The sequence below is a fragment of the Hyla sarda genome, unplaced genomic scaffold (genome assembly GCF_029499605.1).
Source record: "Hyla sarda isolate aHylSar1 unplaced genomic scaffold, aHylSar1.hap1 scaffold_2188, whole genome shotgun sequence".
NCBI lineage: Eukaryota > Metazoa > Chordata > Amphibia > Anura > Hylidae > Hyla > Hyla sarda.
In genome coordinates this window covers 31,303-50,684 of record NW_026608859.1, presented here as the reverse complement: position 1 = coordinate 50,684, position 19,382 = coordinate 31,303, and the positions used below count along the sequence as shown (strand labels likewise).

Genomic DNA, 19,382 nt, shown 5'->3' with positions numbered 1-19,382 from the left:
CAGCAGCAGAAGTCCTGTGCCTGGACGCTCCAACAGCGGCCAGACACAAGCAGAAGCAGCAGAAGCAGCAGCACCACCTTTTGTTTTTTGGCTGCAGCAGCAGCAAGGCCCACAGGGCTGGCTAGCTGGCTAGCCAGCAAGCAGGTAGCAATGAAAGTAGGAATCTTTCTTTTTAACCCTGTAAGGGGGTGGTGCACTGTACCCGAAGATACTGCCATATCGGGTCAATGCATAGGGCGACGGAAGCAAGCTTCGAAATCGGCCCCCGTTCTCAAAAATCCATTTAATATATGGTCCCCAGATAGGGGACGTATCAGATATTAAACTGATAAGAACAGATACTACACTTGATCTTAGCCAAAAGGCCGAGAAGCGATAACCGTGAAAGGGGCGGGCCCAACAAGGTCCCCTTCATGGGCACTATCACTGCTTGCTGTCAGGGAGGCTGCCAGACAATTTTCCATGCACACTCTGGGCTGGGGGGCAGTCAACCACCAGTACACACAGCAGAACCTAAACCCATACCATTATTGCTAAGCAGCAAGACAGGGGCCCATTGCACTCCCACGGGGCCTTTTTAAATGCAATCCATAACCCGGATTTGCCAGGAACCCTTCTTACTCCTCCTACTTGCATGTGACACTGGGCTTAGGATCTGCATAGGAAACACACACACAAGCACACACCTACCTTTGTTGCCTGCAGATGCCTCCTTGGCTGTCCCCAAACGGTATCAAACCAACACCCACGGGAAGCTGTAAGCATAGAGGACATGCCTGCACCCCATTGGACTTACCTGTGTGGGTTAAATCCGGGTTATTTGACAACCTATGGCGGTGATGGTTCTGCTCAGGCAGAGCAGTGCTGATGCTCCTCATAAAGCTGTCGCTGCTGTGAAGGTTCTAGGTGACATCACAAATCCCTATGGTTACATACACAACAAAGCTGGGTTGTTGTTGTTTACACTCTGCAAGGCCTGTGGAAGTGAGTGACATCATAGCACTGTAGTTCTGAGGGTTCTAGATGGATGCAACAATCTCCTGTTGCTTCTATGAAGGCCATAATAGACGACATCACCAAACAGCTCCATAGTCACATACACAGCAAAGGAGAGATGTTGTTTACACCTAGTGATGTCAGTGGTATTGAGTGACATCACAGCACAGTGCTAAGGCTCCTGGGCCTGGACACAGCAGCGGCTGCAATATCTCAACGGAGAATACGTTTATATATATGTGTGTGTGTGCGCGTATATATATATATATATATATATATATATATATATATATATATTTCTCCGCCGAAATCACTTTTAAACCCATTTCCACCTTTTTTTCCCTTCTCTTCCTCTTACTTTTTTTTCACGTTTTTTTACGTTTTTCTCCTTTTCGCCTCTTTTCTGGGCGTATTATTCTTCTTTTTCTTCTTTTTTTTCGTCTAATGCATACCCCATCAGTGCAGCAATGCTTATTCAATACCGCCAGCAGATGGAGACACTGGGGGATAATTTTCTAAGGATTTATACTGATTTTTCCTGTCTGAATTTGTCGCACAGAAAGTTGCAGGCCAAATATGTGTGACATTTCTGCGACTTTAGCTTCTAGAGCATTTTTACAACATTATACATAGGTGCTGAATACATAAAAAGCGACTGTTCAGCGACAGACAAGTCGCATCGGCTGAAAGTAGGCCAGAATGTCAGTCCATGTTGGAGCAGGTTTAGATACAGTCTAAAGTATAGATCTCAAAGTCTGTGCACAGAATTTAGCAAGGGCCTCGCACCTTCTGATGCATCAGGTAGGTGCACAATAGCATAGCCTAACCCTCTGTACTTTGGTCTATATTGATGCGGGACATAGACAGCCAGCTGATGACCAATCCATTAGTGCAATGGATGGCTGGAAGCATTTGTCTTTGCCTTTGCAATACCACAGAAGCAATGCATGGTCAATGTACAGCAATGACACACCTGTGTGAACAGCCAGGAGACCCCCCCCCCCCCCCCCCCATGTTATGTTACATAGTTACATAGTTAGTACGGTCGAAAAAAGACATATGTCCATCAAGTTCAACCAGGGAATTAAGGGGTAGGGGTGTGGCGCGATATTGGGGAAGGGATGAGATTTTATATTTCTTCATAAGCATTAATCTTATTTTGTCAATTAGGAACATTCAGCACCCACCCGCTATCAAGGCAGCTGCCTATCATGTCATGCCCTACCTGCACAGGTGTGCTGGCTACTCAAATGATCCAATTAAGGAGGCCATTTAGTCAGCAGCAGCAGAAGTCCTGTGCCTGGACGCTCCAACAGCGGCCAGACACAAGCAGAAGCAGCAGAAGCAGCAGCACCACCTTTTGTTTTTTGGCTGCAGCAGCAGCAAGGCCCACAGGGCTGGCTAGCTGGCTAGCCAGCAAGCAGGTAGCAATGAAAGTAGGAATCTTTCTTTTTAACCCTGTAAGGGGGTGGTGCACTGTACCCGAAGATACTGCCATATCGGGTCAATGCATAGGGCGACGGAAGCAAGCTTCGAAATCGGCCCCCGTTCTCAAAAATCCATTTAATATATGGTCCCCAGATAGGGGACGTATCAGATATTAAACTGATAAGAACAGATACTACACTTGATCTTAGCCAAAAGGCCGAGAAGCGATAACCGTGAAAGGGGCGGGCCCAACAAGGTCCCCTTCATGGGCACTATCACTGCTTGCTGTCAGGGAGGCTGCCAGACAATTTTCCATGCACACTCTGGGCTGGGGGGCAGTCAACCACCAGTACACACAGCAGAACCTAAAGCCATACCATTATTGCTAAGCAGCAAGACAGGGGCCCATTGCACTCCCACGGGGCCTTTTTAAATGCAATCCATAACCCGGATTTGCCAGGAACCCTTCTTACTCCTCCTACTTGCATGTGACACTGGGCTTAGGATCTGCATAGGAAACACACACACAAGCACACACCTACCTTTGTTGCCTGCAGATGCCTCCTTGGCTGTCCCCAAACGGTATCAAACCAACACCCACGGGAAGCTGTAAGCATAGAGGACATGCCTGCACCCCATTGGACTTACCTGTGTGGGTTAAATCCGGGTTATTTGACAACCTATGGCGGTGATGGTTCTGCTCAGGCAGAGCAGTGCTGATGCTCCTCATAAAGCTGTCGCTGCTGTGAAGGTTCTAGGTGACATCACAAATCCCTATGGTTACATACACAACAAAGCTGGGTTGTTGTTGTTTACACTCTGCAAGGCCTGTGGAAGTGAGTGACATCATAGCACTGTAGTTCTGAGGGTTCTAGATGGATGCAACAATCTCCTGTTGCTTCTATGAAGGCCATAATAGACGACATCACCAAACAGCTCCATAGTCACATACACAGCAAAGGAGAGATGTTGTTTACACCTAGTGATGTCAGTGGTATTGAGTGACATCACAGCACAGTGCTAAGGCTCCTGGGCCTGGACACAGCAGCGGCTGCAATATCTCAACGGAGAATACGTTTATATATATGTGTGTGTGTGCGCGTATATATATATATATATATATATATATATATATATATATATATATATATTTCTCCGCCGAAATCACTTTTAAACCCATTTCCACCTTTTTTTCCCTTCTCTTCCTCTTACTTTTTTTTCACGTTTTTTTACGTTTTTCTCCTTTTCGCCTCTTTTCTGGGCGTATTATTCTTCTTTTTCTTCTTTTTTTTCGTCTAATGCATACCCCATCAGTGCAGCAATGCTTATTCAATACCGCCAGCAGATGGAGACACTGGGGGATAATTTTCTAAGGATTTATACTGATTTTTCCTGTCTGAATTTGTCGCACAGAAAGTTGCAGGCCAAATATGTGTGACATTTCTGCGACTTTAGCTTCTAGAGCATTTTTACAACATTATACATAGGTGCTGAATACATAAAAAGCGACTGTTCAGCGACAGACAAGTCGCATCGGCTGAAAGTAGGCCAGAATGTCAGTCCATGTTGGAGCAGGTTTAGATACAGTCTAAAGTATAGATCTCAAAGTCTGTGCACAGAATTTAGCAAGGGCCTCGCACCTTCTGATGCATCAGGTAGGTGCACAATAGCATAGCCTAACCCTCTGTACTTTGGTCTATATTGATGCGGGACATAGACAGCCAGCTGATGACCAATCCATTAGTGCAATGGATGGCTGGAAGCATTTGTCTTTGCCTTTGCAATACCACAGAAGCAATGCATGGTCAATGTACAGCAATGACACACCTGTGTGAACAGCCAGGAGACCCCCCCCCATGTTATGTTACATAGTTACATAGTTAGTACGGTCGAAAAAAGACATATGTCCATCAAGTTCAACCAGGGAATTAAGGGGTAGGGGTGTGGCGCGATATTGGGGAAGGGATGAGATTTTATATTTCTTCATAAGCATTAATCTTATTTTGTCAATTAGGAACATTCAGCACCCACCCGCTATCAAGGCAGCTGCCTATCATGTCATGCCCTACCTGCACAGGTGTGCTGGCTACTCAAATGATCCAATTAAGGAGGCCATTTAGTCAGCAGCAGCAGAAGTCCTGTGCCTGGACGCTCCAACAGCGGCCAGACACAAGCAGAAGCAGCAGCACCACCTTTTGTTTTTTGGCTGCAGCAGCAGCAAGGCCCACAGGGCTGGCTAGCTGGCTAGCCAGCAAGCAGGTAGCAATGAAAGTAGGAATCTTTCTTTTTAACCCTGTAAGGGGGTGGTGCACTGTACCCGAAGATACTGCCATATCGGGTCAATGCATAGGGCGACGGAAGCAAGCTTCGAAATCGGCCCCCGTTCTCAAAAATCCATTTAATATATGGTCCCCAGATAGGGGACGTATCAGATATTAAACTGATAAGAACAGATACTACACTTGATCTTAGCCAAAAGGCCGAGAAGCGATAACCGTGAAAGGGGCGGGCCCAACAAGGTCCCCTTCATGGGCACTATCACTGCTTGCTGTCAGGGAGGCTGCCAGACAATTTTCCATGCACACTCTGGGCTGGGGGGCAGTCAACCACCAGTACACACAGCAGAACCTAAACCCATACCATTATTGCTAAGCAGCAAGACAGGGGCCCATTGCACTCCCACGGGGCCTTTTTAAATGCAATCCATAACCCGGATTTTCCAGGAACCCTTCTTACTCCTCCTACTTGCATGTGACACTGGGCTTAGGATCTGCATAGGAAACACACACACAAGCACACACCTACCTTTGTTGCCTGCAGATGCCTCCTTGGCTGTCCCCAAACGGTATCAAACCAACACCCACGGGAAGCTGTAAGCATAGAGGACATGCCTGCACCCCATTGGACTTACCTGTGTGGGTTAAATCCGGGTTATTTGACAACCTATGGCGGTGATGGTTCTGCTCAGGCAGAGCAGTGCTGATGCTCCTCATAAAGCTGTCGCTGCTGTGAAGGTTCTAGGTGACATCACAAATCCCTATGGTTACATACACAACAAAGCTGGGTTGTTGTTGTTTACACTCTGCAAGGCCTGTGGAAGTGAGTGACATCATAGCACTGTAGTTCTGAGGGTTCTAGATGGATGCAACAATCTCCTGTTGCTTCTATGAAGGCCATAATAGACGACATCACCAAACAGCTCCATAGTCACATACACAGCAAAGGAGAGATGTTGTTTACACCTAGTGATGTCAGTGGTATTGAGTGACATCACAGCACAGTGCTAAGGCTCCTGGGCCTGGACACAGCAGCGGCTGCAATATCTCAACGGAGAATACGTTTATATATATGTGTGTGTGTGCGCGTATATATATATATATATATATATATATATATATATATATATATATATATATATATTTCTCCGCCGAAATCACTTTTAAACCCATTTCCACCTTTTTTTCCCTTCTCTTCCTCTTACTTTTTTTTCACGTTTTTTTACGTTTTTCTCCTTTTCGCCTCTTTTCTGGGCGTATTATTCTTCTTTTTCTTCTTTTTTTTCGTCTAATGCATACCCCATCAGTGCAGCAATGCTTATTCAATACCGCCAGCAGATGGAGACACTGGGGGATAATTTTCTAAGGATTTATACTGATTTTTCCTGTCTGAATTTGTCGCACAGAAAGTTGCAGGCCAAATATGTGTGACATTTCTGCGACTTTAGCTTCTAGAGCATTTTTACAACATTATACATAGGTGCTGAATACATAAAAAGCGACTGTTCAGCGACAGACAAGTCGCATCGGCTGAAAGTAGGCCAGAATGTCAGTCCATGTTGGAGCAGGTTTAGATACAGTCTAAAGTATAGATCTCAAAGTCTGTGCACAGAATTTAGCAAGGGCCTCGCACCTTCTGATGCATCAGGTAGGTGCACAATAGCATAGCCTAACCCTCTGTACTTTGGTCTATATTGATGCGAGACATAGACAGCCAGCTGATGACCAATCCATTAGTGCAATGGATGGCTGGAAGCATTTGTCTTTGCCTTTGCAATACCACAGAAGCAATGCATGGTCAATGTACAGCAATGACACACCTGTGTGAACAGCCAGGAGACCCCCCCCCCCCCCCCATGTTATGTTACATAGTTACATAGTTAGTACGGTCGAAAAAAGACATATGTCCATCAAGTTCAACCAGGGAATTAAGGGGTAGGGGTGTGGCGCGATATTGGGGAAGGGATGAGATTTTATATTTCTTCATAAGCATTAATCTTATTTTGTCAATTAGGAACATTCAGCACCCACCCGCTATCAAGGCAGCTGCCTATCATGTCATGCCCTACCTGCACAGGTGTGCTGGCTACTCAAATGATCCAATTAAGGAGGCCATTTAGTCAGCAGCAGCAGAAGTCCTGTGCCTGGACGCTCCAACAGCGGCCAGACACAAGCAGAAGCAGCAGAAGCAGCAGCACCACCTTTTGTTTTTTGGCTGCAGCAGCAGCAAGGCCCACAGGGCTGGCTAGCTGGCTAGCCAGCAAGCAGGTAGCAATGAAAGTAGGAATCTTTCTTTTTAACCCTGTAAGGGGGTGGTGCACTGTACCCGAAGATACTGCCATATCGGGTCAATGCATAGGGCGACGGAAGCAAGCTTCGAAATCGGCCCCCGTTCTCAAAAATCCATTTAATATATGGTCCCCAGATAGGGGACGTATCAGATATTAAACTGATAAGAACAGATACTACACTTGATCTTAGCCAAAAGGCCGAGAAGCGATAACCGTGAAAGGGGCGGGCCCAACAAGGTCCCCTTCATGGGCACTATCACTGCTTGCTGTCAGGGAGGCTGCCAGACAATTTTCCATGCACACTCTGGGCTGGGGGGCAGTCAACCACCAGTACACACAGCAGAACCTAAACCCATACCATTATTGCTAAGCAGCAAGACAGGGGCCCATTGCACTCCCACGGGGCCTTTTTAAATGCAATCCATAACCCGGATTTGCCAGGAACCCTTCTTACTCCTCCTACTTGCATGTGACACTGGGCTTAGGATCTGCATAGGAAACACACACACAAGCACACACCTACCTTTGTTGCCTGCAGATGCCTCCTTGGCTGTCCCCAAACGGTATCAAACCAACACCCACGGGAAGCTGTAAGCATAGAGGACATGCCTGCACCCCATTGGACTTACCTGTGTGGGTTAAATCCGGGTTATTTGACAACCTATGGCGGTGATGGTTCTGCTCAGGCAGAGCAGTGCTGATGCTCCTCATAAAGCTGTCGCTGCTGTGAAGGTTCTAGGTGACATCACAAATCCCTATGGTTACATACACAACAAAGCTGGGTTGTTGTTGTTTACACTCTGCAAGGCCTGTGGAAGTGAGTGACATCATAGCACTGTAGTTCTGAGGGTTCTAGATGGATGCAACAATCTCCTGTTGCTTCTATGAAGGCCATAATAGACGACATCACCAAACAGCTCCATAGTCACATACACAGCAAAGGAGAGATGTTGTTTACACCTAGTGATGTCAGTGGTATTGAGTGACATCACAGCACAGTGCTAAGGCTCCTGGGCCTGGACACAGCAGCGGCTGCAATATCTCAACGGAGAATACGTTTATATATATGTGTGTGTGTGCGCGTATATATATATATATATATATATATATATATATATATATATATATTTCTCCGCCGAAATCACTTTTAAACCCATTTCCACCTTTTTTTCCCTTCTCTTCCTCTTACTTTTTTTTCACGTTTTTTTACGTTTTTCTCCTTTTCGCCTCTTTTCTGGGCGTATTATTCTTCTTTTTCTTCTTTTTTTTCGTCTAATGCATACCCCATCAGTGCAGCAATGCTTATTCAATACCGCCAGCAGATGGAGACACTGGGGGATAATTTTCTAAGGATTTATACTGATTTTTCCTGTCTGAATTTGTCGCACAGAAAGTTGCAGGCCAAATATGTGTGACATTTCTGCGACTTTAGCTTCTAGAGCATTTTTACAACATTATACATAGGTGCTGAATACATAAAAAGCGACTGTTCAGCGACAGACAAGTCGCATCGGCTGAAAGTAGGCCAGAATGTCAGTCCATGTTGGAGCAGGTTTAGATACAGTCTAAAGTATAGATCTCAAAGTCTGTGCACAGAATTTAGCAAGGGCCTCGCACCTTCTGATGCATCAGGTAGGTGCACAATAGCATAGCCTAACCCTCTGTACTTTGGTCTATATTGATGCGGGACATAGACAGCCAGCTGATGACCAATCCATTAGTGCAATGGATGGCTGGAAGCATTTGTCTTTGCCTTTGCAATACCACAGAAGCAATGCATGGTCAATGTACAGCAATGACACACCTGTGTGAACAGCCAGGAGACCCCCCCCCCCCCCCCCATGTTATGTTACATAGTTACATAGTTAGTACGGTCGAAAAAAGACATATGTCCATCAAGTTCAACCAGGGAATTAAGGGGTAGGGGTGTGGCGCGATATTGGGGAAGGGATGAGATTTTATATTTCTTCATAAGCATTAATCTTATTTTGTCAATTAGGAACATTCAGCACCCACCCGCTATCAAGGCAGCTGCCTATCATGTCATGCCCTACCTGCACAGGTGTGCTGGCTACTCAAATGATCCAATTAAGGAGGCCATTTAGTCAGCAGCAGCAGAAGTCCTGTGCCTGGACGCTCCAACAGCGGCCAGACACAAGCAGAAGCAGCAGAAGCAGCAGCACCACCTTTTGTTTTTTGGCTGCAGCAGCAGCAAGGCCCACAGGGCTGGCTAGCTGGCTAGCCAGCAAGCAGGTAGCAATGAAAGTAGGAATCTTTCTTTTTAACCCTGTAAGGGGGTGGTGCACTGTACCCGAAGATACTGCCATATCGGGTCAATGCATAGGGCGACGGAAGCAAGCTTCGAAATCGGCCCCCGTTCTCAAAAATCCATTTAATATATGGTCCCCAGATAGGGGACGTATCAGATATTAAACTGATAAGAACAGATTTTTTTTTTTTTTTTTATTTTTTTTTTTTCCTCAGTTACAGACTATTGTTTGGACGATCATCAGGTCACCTACCAAGACTCGTCACTTAAAACAATATCTGAAAAAACATCATACGGAAAAAACTAACTAAGGGAACCGAGTGCCAAGAAAAAGTGACCAAAAAACAAAACAAAAAAACATGTCAAAAACAATCACAGAAATTGGTCAAAAACTTACAGCTTTCTCCTTTACGTACTTCTTATAAATTCTTCCATCGTGTATGCATCCAGATTTTCTCCGCTTCTTCTTCACCAATTCTCTTTTTGTCCAGTAGAAAGATAGTAAAAATCCTTCCTAAAAACAATCTTTTCAATTCCCTCGGAGAAATAACAACATTTTTAAAAACAAGCAAATTGCGTGAGTCCCATAAAACCTCTTTAAAAACAGAAAAAAGAATCCAATTAGTACGTGTATCTTCCTTTTTACTAAGATCTTGACCAATAAAAACTTTCTCAAAAGAAAAACTGTTATATCCAGTGAGTTGGATTAAAAACCTCTTTAAAAACATAAAAAATTCTTTTGCATAAAAACAGTCCCAATAAAGGTGCACAAAGTCTTCTCTACCTCCACATCCCTCTCTTGGGCATCTGTCACTTATTCTCAAACCTCTTCCATTTAAAAAAGATCGGGTTGGGAGGCAGCCATGAAAGGACATCCAACTAACGTCTTTTTGTCTGTTTGATAGTCCAATAACTTTAAAAAACTTCCAAATCTTCACAGACTGAGCATTAGTGCAGAATGGTACTTCATATAATCTCTCATTTTTCCTTATTTCCTGTTCTATTTTCTTTTTATCAGGTTCACCTAAAGAGCTCAAACCAAATTGATCATTGAAAGACCTGAGGAGCACATAGAAGGTAGGTATCACATGTGCTATGGGTCTCCTCAAATCCCTCTCACACCAGCCCCATTTGGAAAACAACCATCCTGCAAGGTATTTACTCATGTCTGCCGCCCTATTATTGCACTGTATCAATTTAAAAATTAAAAGAAAATAGTGCACCTTTAAAAACAGATCAATGTTTGGAAAGTTATATCCGCCCAAATTCATACTCTTCATCACTTCTTCTCTTTTCATTTTCTCCATCTTAGACCCCCAGAAGAACACAAAAAGCTTCCTTGTAACTCTCCTAGTCCATAACTTCCCTGGAAGAAGCACCATAGCCGTATACAAGAGAAGCGGTAGGATTACAGACTTAATGATAAGAACTTTCCCTTTAAGTGACAAGTTCCTTAACCTCCAGAAGGATAGCTTCTTCTCAATTTTACTGTCCAAAGTCTCATAACTTTTCTTTCCTTTGAGGTCTTTGTCAAATATCACTCCTAGCACTTCAATGTCTTCTTTTTCCTTAACATCATCCACTACTATATTCTCTTGGTTCCCAAAACTGCATAATTGGCACTTCCCCCAGTTCACATTCATCCCAGCCACACAACAAAAAATCCTCACATGCAAATTTACTCTGTTGAGATCTGCTTGGGATGTACAAGTAAAAACCACATCGTCCATATAACTTAAAACCTTTAACTTACTACCATCACTACCTGGAATAAAAACACCACTCACACATTTATCTTTCTGCACATTCTTCAACAGGCCCTCTATAACGCATATAAACAGAATTGGGGAGAGTGGGCATCCCTGTCTGACTCCAGACAAGACATTAAAAGCAGGCCCCACATGCCCATTTACTAAAATCTGACTTGTCACCCCATGATAAAAACTCATAATAACAGATAATAACTTTTCTGGAATACCTAAGTGTTTCAAAGCAATGAACATAAAATCATGTGCAACCTTATCATAAGCCTTTTCGAAATCTATGGACTCAACAAACAGTGCATTCTTGTTAAAGTTACTGTAATAAATAGAGTCTCTTAAAAGCAACAAATTATCTGTTATTTTTCTTTTCGGTACTGCACAAACTTGGTATTCTCCCACAAGGTGGTCCACTACATCACTCAGTCTATTAGCCACAATCTTAGCAATTATCTTGTAGTCACAATTTAATAAAGTTATAGGTCTCCAATTTTTAAGATCTCTGCCATCACCTTTTTTATGAATTAATGTTATGACCCCTTTCTTCATAGATTCAGCTAAAACACCTGAGTTAAAAACATATTGCACCACCCGTGTAAACTCTTTACTTAAAATATTCCAGAACGCGGAATAAAACTCAGCGGGGAGACCATCACAGCCTGGTGTCTTCCCTTTGGCCATCTTATCCAGGGCCTGCTTGATCTCCCCTTCACTAACATCATCAATTAAAAAATCTACTTTTTCAACAGGAACATTATTTTCCAAAATATTACAATAATCATTCATCTCCGTCTCACTGGCTCTGCTCTTATTACTAAAGAGTGTCTCATAAAATCTGCCAATCTCCTTCACCATCTCCTGTCCAAAAACTTCCCCCGTAGGGGTAAAAACAGATTTAAAAACACCTTTAGCATTAAAACATTTTTTAAAGAAATACCGTGTACACTGCTCATTTTCTTCTAGGTGCTGCACTTTAGACTTATATACAATATTCCTTCCCTTTTCCAACAACCTTTTTTTCATCTCCCCCTTCACCTTAACAATCTCATCCTCCACCTCCACACCAACACGTTTAAACTTATAGAGAGTCTCTAACCGGGATACAAGCCTTTCATCACTCCTCCTCTTCTCTTGTGCTCTCTTTATGCAAAACATCTTAAAGAAATTAGAAAACTCTCCTTTAGCCCATTCCCACCACACTAAGACATTACTAAAATCAGGTTGTTTAGAAACACAGGATAAAAACACATGATTAAAACCAGCCATTACTTCCTCATCTTCCAATAGACTTACATTTAATTTCCAGAGCCCCCTCCCAAAATGAAGGGACTCTGTGACACTTATCTCAGCCGACACCATCTTGTGGTCTGAGAAAGTTGACATCATTTGATTGCACCGGACCACCTTAATCCCATCAGAGACCAGGATGTAATCGATCCGGGATTTACAGCGGCCACTATCTGATATGTACGTATATCTTTCATCAGTGCTAACCATCAGTCCAACATCAGTAAAATGCAAGTCTTGAATAATTTGATTTAAAACATTGGAAGTAATATCAGTTCTAACCTCAGCAGAGCTCTCACGATCATTGACGGATCTAATGCAGTTAAAATCGCCAACAATAATAGTATCTTCACGACCAGGGATAAAAAACTTAAGGGACTCTAAAAAAGACAAACGTGCTTGTTTTTCTGCTGGAGCATACACATTAAAAATTCTCATCCTCTGACCCAAAACCTCAAAAATTAAAACCATACAACGACCAGGTACTAAAATTTGGCAATTTAAAACTTTAATGTCCCTGTTTCGCAATAAAATCCCCACACCTTCATTTTTGTTTTCTGCACATGTGGACCAGAAGGACTGCCCACACTTCCACTCATTTGCATAAGGTGCTGACTTTATTGCACACTCCTGTAAACATATCACATCACTTCTAACATTCTCAAGAATATCAAAAATTGCAGCTCTCCTAATTTCAGACTCAATACTTCTTACATTAATAGTTGTTACAACCAAAGTCATAATAACTAGGAAAAGAAAACCAAATGCTTTAAAATCCATCTTAACTTAGAAATTAACATTTTGGCCTTCAACTTTCCTATGTAAACTTGCAAAACAATCAGGCGACCCTATGTTAGAGTCCCTGTCTATTTCATTATCACTACCAAGAACAAGGGATTCCTGATCCTCAGACCAGCTCCCTGTCTTACACCTTTTATTCACAACCTGCACATCCTCATCTTCCTCCTCCTCTTCTTCCTTACTGCGAGAAACTCTCTGACCAGGTGTTAGAGATCTCTGAGATGACCCAACAACTTCCATTCCCTCCTCCTCCCCCACAATTGGGTTTGGACATTCAATATCATCCATAGCCTCTTCACTAGAAAGAACATCACCATACACTGTCTCAATTTTCTCCACCACTTTCACTTTTTTTGCTTTTTTCTTTTTCACCAAGGTAAATTCACCTCCCACACCTGTCTCCTCACCAGTCACAGCAGTGGAAACACCCTCCTCCCCTGACCTCTCCTGAGTGCTAATGTGCTCCACTATCACAGAACTTTCCTCAGCCACCTGTGCCACATTAACACTCACACTCACACTCTCACCAACTCCAGGAACAAACCTCCCTCCCCCTTTTTCTCTTTGTTCTCCTCTATTCCCAGCTGCATCAGCATAACTTCTCTTCTTTTTATACCACATATCACAGCCTCTTGCCAAATGTTCCTCACTTCCACAGATATCACATGTCTTCTTCTCTGTACAAATACTTGCTTCATGACCAGTTTTCCCACAATTTCTGCAACATTCTCCTTTCTCAGGGCAATAATCCTGCACATGGCCATAGGCATGGCACTTTCTACAATATTGCAACTGGCCTTCATAAAAGCAGAAACCTCTCTCTCCTCCGATAGAAAACACCTGTGGTATGCTCTTCCTTCCATCTTGCATTCCTTCATCTTTTTTAAATTTTACAATAAACTTTCTCTTACAATTAAAGTACCCAAACTTGTTCTTAAGTCTTCCTATAAATTTCACTTCCTCGCAATACCGGAACAAAAAGTTTGTAACCATTTCATCAGAAACCTTAGGATTATACATGTGGACAATTACTACCTTTGTTGTATTCATAAATAACGGTTCCACTTTAATCTTCTTCATTATAGCAGGCTCACTTTTCCTCTTTTCCTCTTCATTTCTTCAAGATCCATATAGACTCTCTGGCAAATCTCAGAACCACAAAAAGTAATATCATAAATTCCTTGCCTAGGAAAATCCTGTATAGCCAATACATTCCATACCTGTAGGTAATCAAGCTTGCGAAGAATCTCCACAACGATTTGGTCAAGTCCGATCGTCCCCCGGTGCTCGCCAGGAACGTAGATCCGCACCGTGTCCTCAAGTCCACGCGCCTTCTCGCTCATTTTTGCAGGTAAAACCCACGATCGCAGCTCAGCAACAATCCAGGGCCCCCCGTAAAGAGGGCCCCGATCACCACTCCTTTCAACCCAAACCACGCACAGAAATCCACACGTGATCTTAGCCAAAAGGCCGAGAAGCGATAACCGTGAAAGGGGCGGGCCCAACAAGGTCCCCTTCATGGGCACTATCACTGCTTGCTGTCAGGGAGGCTGCCAGACAATTTTCCATGCACACTCTGGGCTGGGGGGCAGTCAACCACCAGTACACACAGCAGAACCTAAACCCATACCATTATTGCTAAGCAGCAAGACAGGGGCCCATTGCACTCCCACGGGGCCTTTTTAAATGCAATCCATAACCCGGATTTGCCAGGAACCCTTCTTACTCCTCCTACTTGCATGTGACACTGGGCTTAGGATCTGCATAGGAAACACACACACAAGCACACACCTACCTTTGTTGCCTGCAGATGCCTCCTTGGCTGTCCCCAAACGGTATCAAACCAACACCCACGGGAAGCTGTAAGCATAGAGGACATGCCTGCACCCCATTGGACTTACCTGTGTGGGTTAAATCCGGGTTATTTGACAACCTATGGCGGTGATGGTTCTGCTCAGGCAGAGCAGTGCTGATGCTCCTCATAAAGCTGTCGCTGCTGTGAAGGTTCTAGGTGACATCACAAATCCCTATGGTTACATACACAACAAAGCTGGGTTGTTGTTGTTTACACTCTGCAAGGCCTGTGGAAGTGAGTGACATCATAGCTCTGTAGTTCTGAGGGTTCTAGATGGATGCAACAATCTCCTGTTGCTTCTATGAAGGCCATAATAGACGACATCACCAAACAGCTCCATAGTCACATACACAGCAAAGGAGAGATGTTGTTTACACCTAGTGATGTCAGTGGTATTGAGTGACATCACAGCACAGTGCTAAGGCTCCTGGGCCTGGACACAGCAGCGGCTGCAATATCTCAACGGAGAATACGTTTATATATATGTGTGTGTGTGCGCGTATATATATATATATATATATATATATATATATATATATATATTTCTCCGCCGAAATCACTTTTAAACCCATTTCCACCTTTTTTTCCCTTCTCTTCCTCTTACTTTTTTTTCAAGTTTTTTTACGTTTTTCTCCTTTTCGCCTCTTTTCTGGGCGTATTATTCTTCTTTTTCTTCTTTTTTTTCGTCTAATGCATACCCCATCAGTGCAGCAATGCTTATTCAATACCGCCAGCAGATGGAGACACTGGGGGATAATTTTCTAAGGATTTATACTGATTTTTCCTGTCTGAATTTGTCGCACAGAAAGTTGCAGGCCAAATATGTGTGACATTTCTGCGACTTTAGCTTCTAGAGCATTTTTACAACATTATACATAGGTGCTGAATACATAAAAAGCGACTGTTCAGCGACAGACAAGTCGCATCGGCTGAAAGTAGGCCAGAATGTCAGTCCATGTTGGAGCAGGTTTAGATACAGTCTAAAGTATAGATCTCAAAGTCTGTGCACAGAATTTAGCAAGGGCCTCGCACCTTCTGATGCATCAGGTAGGTGCACAATAGCATAGCCTAACCCTCTGTACTTTGGTCTATATTGATGCGGGACATAGACAGCCAGCTGATGACCAATCCATTAGTGCAATGGATGGCTGGAAGCATTTGTCTTTGCCTTTGCAATACCACAGAAGCAATGCATGGTCAATGTACAGCAATGACACACCTGTGTGAACAGCCAGGAGACCCCCCCCCCCCCCCCCCCATGTTATGTTACATAGTTACATAGTTAGTACGGTCGAAAAAAGACATATGTCCATCAAGTTCAACCAGGGAATTAAGGGGTAGGGGTGTGGCGCGATATTGGGGAAGGGATGAGATTTTATATTTCTTCATAAGCATTAATCTTATTTTGTCAATTAGGAACATTCAGCACCCACCCGCTATCAAGGCAGCTGCCTATCATGTCATGCCCTACCTGCACAGGTGTGCTGGCTACTCAAATGATCCAATTAAGGAGGCCATTTAGTCAGCAGCAGCAGAAGTCCTGTGCCTGGACGCTCCAACAGGGGCCAGACACAAGCAGAAGCAGAAGCAGCAGAAGCAGCAGCAGCACCACCTTTTGTTTTTTGGCTGCAGCAGCAGCAAGGCCCACAGGGCTGGCTAGCTGGCTAGCCAGCAAGCAGGTAGCAATGAAAGTAGGAATCTTTCTTTTTAACCCTGTAAGGGGGTGGTGCACTGTACCCGAAGATACTGCCATATCGGGTCAATGCATAGGGCGACGGAAGCAAGCTTCGAAATCGGCCCCCGTTCTCAAAAATCCATTTAATATATGGTCCCCAGATAGGGGACGTATCAGATATTAAACTGATAAGAACAGATACTACACTTGATCTTAGCCAAAAGGCCGAGAAGCGATAACCGTGAAAGGGGCGGGCCCAACAAGGTCCCCTTCATGGGCACTATCACTGCTTGCTGTCAGGGAGGCTGCCAGACAATTTTCCATGCACACTCTGGGCTGGGGGGCAGTCAACCACCAGTACACACAGCAGAACCTAAACCCATACCATTATTGCTAAGCAGCAAGACAGGGGCCCATTGCACTCCCACGGGGCCTTTTTAAATGCAATCCATAACCCGGATTTGCCAGGAACCCTTCTTACTCCTCCTACTTGCATGTGACACTGGGCTTAGGATCTGCATAGGAAACACACACACAAGCACACACCTACCTTTGTTGCCTGCAGATGCCTCCTTGGCTGTCCCCAAACGGTATCAAACCAACACCCACGGGAAGCTGTAAGCATAGAGGACATGCCTGCACCCCATTGGACTTACCTGTGTGGGTTAAATCCGGGTTATTTGACAACCTATGGCGGTGATGGTTCTGCTCAGGCAGAGCAGTGCTGATGCTCCTCATAAAGCTGTCGCTGCTGTGAAGGTTCTAGGTGACATCACAAATCCCTATGGTTACATACACAACAAAGCTGGGTTGTTGTTGTTTACACTCTGCAAGGCCTGTGGAAGTGAGTGACATCATAGCACTGTAGTTCTGAGGGTTCTAGATGGATGCAACAATCTCCTGTTGCTTCTATGAAGGCCATAATAGACGACATCACCAAACAGCTCCATAGTCACATACACAGCAAAGGAGAGATGTTGTTTACACCTAGTGATGTCAGTGGTATTGAGTGACATCACAGCACAGTGCTAAGGCTCCTGGGCCTGGACACAGCAGCGGCTGCAATATCTCAACGGAGAATACGTTTATATATATGTGTGTGTGTGCGCGTATATATATATATATATATATATATATATATATATATATATATATTTCTCCGCCGAAATCACTTTTAAACCCATTTCCACCTTTTTTTCCCTTCTCTTCCTCTTACTTTTTTTTCACGTTTTTTTACGTTTTTCTCCTTTTCGCCTCTTTTCTGGGCGTATTATTCTTCTTTTTCTTCTTTTTTTTCGTCTAATGCATACCCCATCAGTGCAGCAATGCTTATTCAATACCGCCAGCAGATGGAGACACTGGGGGATAATTTTCTAAGGATTTATACTGATTTTTCCTGTCTGAATTTGTCGCACAGAAAGTTGCAGGCCAAATATGTGTGACATTTCTGCGACTTTAGCTTCTAGAGCATTTTTACAACATTATACATAGGTGCTGAATACATAAAAAGCGACTGTTCAGCGACAGACAAGTCGCATCGGCTGAAAGTAGGCCAGAATGTCAGTCCATGTTGGAGCAGGTTTAGATACAGTCTAAAGTATAGATCTCAAAGTCTGTGCACAGAATTTAGCAAGGGCCTCGCACCTTCTGATGCATCAGGTAGGTGCACAATAGCATAGCCTAACCCTCTGTACTTTGGTCTATATTGATGCGGGACATAGACAGCCAGCTGATGACCAATCCATTAGTGCAATGGATGGCTGGAAGCAATTTGTCTTTGCCTTTGCAATACCACAGAAGCAATGCATGGTCAATGTACAGCAATGACACACCTGTGTGAACAGCCAGGAGACCCCCCCCCCCCCCCCATGTTATGTTACATAGTTACATAGTTAGTACGGTCGAAAAAAGACATATGTCCATCAAGTTCAACCAGGGAATTAAGGGGTAGGGGTGTGGCGCGATATTGGGGAAGGGATGAGATTTTATATTTCTTCATAAGCATTAATCTTATTTTGTCAATTAGGAACATTCAGCACCCACCCGCTATCAAGGCAGCTGCCTATCATGTCATGCCCTACCTGCACAGGTGTGCTGGCTACTCAAATGATCCAATTAAGGAGGCCATTTAGTCAGCAGCAGCAGAAGTCCTGTGCCTGGACGCTCCAACAGCGGCCAGACACAAGCAGAAGCAGCAGAAGCAGCAGCACCACCTTTTGTTTTTTGGCTGCAGCAGCAGCAAGGCCCACAGGGCTGGCTAGCTGGCTAGCCAGCAAGCAGGTAGCAATGAAAGTAGGAATCTTTCTTTTTAACCCTGTAAGGGGGTGGTGCACTGTACCCGAAGATACTGCCATATCGGGTCAATGCATAGGGCGACGGAAGCAAGCTTCGAAATCGGCCCCCGTTCTCAAAAATCCATTTAATATATGGTCCCCAGATAGGGGACGTATCAGATATTAAACTGATAAGAACAGATACTACACTTGATCTTAGCCAAAAGGCCGAGAAGCGATAACCGTGAAAGGGGCGGGCCCAACAAGGTCCCCTTCATGGGCACTATCACTGCTTGCTGTCAGGGAGGCTGCCAGACAATTTTCCATGCACACTCTGGGCTGGGGGGCAGTCAACCACCAGTACACACAGCAGAACCTAAACCCATACCATTATTGCTAAGCAGCAAGACAGGGGCCCATTGCACTCCCACGGGGCCTTTTTAAATGCAATCCATAACCCGGATTTGCCAG

At 44.2% G+C, this 19,382-nt stretch overlaps 7 non-coding genes across 7 annotated transcripts; all 7 read right to left on the bottom strand.

The window, feature by feature from the left end:
• Positions 1–186: 186 nt before the first annotated feature.
• On the bottom strand, positions 187–377 carry LOC130320029 (U2 spliceosomal RNA). The gene has a single exon (XR_008866002.1). It is a non-coding gene; the product is annotated as a U2 spliceosomal RNA (small nuclear RNA).
• Positions 378–2,462: 2,085 nt separating this feature from the next.
• Positions 2,463–2,653, bottom strand: LOC130320027 (U2 spliceosomal RNA). Its single transcript, XR_008866001.1, has one exon. It is a non-coding gene; the product is annotated as a U2 spliceosomal RNA (small nuclear RNA).
• A 2,072-nt stretch (positions 2,654–4,725) lies between these two features.
• On the bottom strand, positions 4,726–4,916 carry LOC130320026 (U2 spliceosomal RNA). The gene has a single exon (XR_008866000.1). It is a non-coding gene; the product is annotated as a U2 spliceosomal RNA (small nuclear RNA).
• Positions 4,917–7,010: 2,094 nt separating this feature from the next.
• Positions 7,011–7,201, bottom strand: LOC130320024 (U2 spliceosomal RNA). Its single transcript, XR_008865998.1, has one exon. It is a non-coding gene; the product is annotated as a U2 spliceosomal RNA (small nuclear RNA).
• A 2,085-nt stretch (positions 7,202–9,286) lies between these two features.
• LOC130320031 (U2 spliceosomal RNA) lies at positions 9,287–9,486 on the bottom strand. Its single transcript, XR_008866004.1, has one exon. It is a non-coding gene; the product is annotated as a U2 spliceosomal RNA (small nuclear RNA).
• Positions 9,487–16,684: 7,198 nt separating this feature from the next.
• LOC130320023 (U2 spliceosomal RNA) lies at positions 16,685–16,875 on the bottom strand. Its single transcript, XR_008865997.1, has one exon. It is a non-coding gene; the product is annotated as a U2 spliceosomal RNA (small nuclear RNA).
• A 2,085-nt stretch (positions 16,876–18,960) lies between these two features.
• Positions 18,961–19,151, bottom strand: LOC130320022 (U2 spliceosomal RNA). The gene has a single exon (XR_008865996.1). It is a non-coding gene; the product is annotated as a U2 spliceosomal RNA (small nuclear RNA).
• Positions 19,152–19,382: the final 231 nt, after the last annotated feature.